Genomic DNA, 1,036 nt, shown 5'->3' on the forward strand with positions numbered 1-1,036 from the left:
TTAGGTGTTTCATATATTGTGTTAGCTAGCTAATTAATAGAGAGAAGTGTCCTCTCTTATGTCTGTGCTTGGTCGATGCCACGTACTATACATACGTATAGAGAGGACTAGACACGCTAGCTAGCTAGTAAGCAAAAGAAGGAAACAGAAGATCGTCATGAACATATATGCATACAGAGAGAAGTGATATCGACCACCTCTCCTTCTCCGAGAGATTGGTCGAACAACAAGTTCTCGTATATCCATCCGACACTACCGGCTACATATATACAATAAGTATCCTTTACAAATATAATCTCCTAACATACGGACGCGTGGTCCACATAGTATTCTCCGTCTTCAGCGATCACGTGGTCAAAAAAGAATGCCGCCAATTCCTCTTGAATTGCTCGCATGCGATCTGGTGCTAGGAGTTCATCCCGCATCCGAAACATCTAATTTGAAGAAGGGGGTCAATATATATATATATATATATATATATATATATATATATATATATATATATATGTATGAATGAATGAATGAAACTCAACACAAATGATGGTAATAAAATAAAATTGTGAATATTGTTATTTACGCACTTCATATTGTTCGTCTGAGTAGCCCCGCTCACAGGTCGTGTGGCGGATGGACTCGCAAACGTAGTATCCACAGAAATCATTCCCTTGTTCCTGCCATAACCACTTTACAAGAAATAGAGGTTAATCAAACTGATAAGCAAGAATGCCAAATGGTATTGATGAAACTAGCGCTTGAATCACTAGGAGATGCGCAGAACATGCTACTATATATAGTACTTACTTTCGGGTGTCTAAATTCCAGCTTCTTCGGCAGTCCCGGAGCTTTTGGTGAATTTTCTCCAAACCCTGCCAGACAAAGAAAACAATTACTTCTCGAGCATTTGAGTCATGTCCGCATACTCCTGGGGATCTTTTCGTTTCGAGTCTAAGACAGTTACTCTCTAGGAGAATATAGTGGAACCTGCGCACGCATGCATAACTCATCAATTACATTACTATAACCTGGACTAATATAT

The sequence above is a fragment of the Triticum dicoccoides genome, chromosome 1A, assembly GCF_002162155.2.
Source record: "Triticum dicoccoides isolate Atlit2015 ecotype Zavitan chromosome 1A, WEW_v2.0, whole genome shotgun sequence".
Lineage (NCBI taxonomy): Eukaryota > Viridiplantae > Streptophyta > Magnoliopsida > Poales > Poaceae > Triticum > Triticum dicoccoides.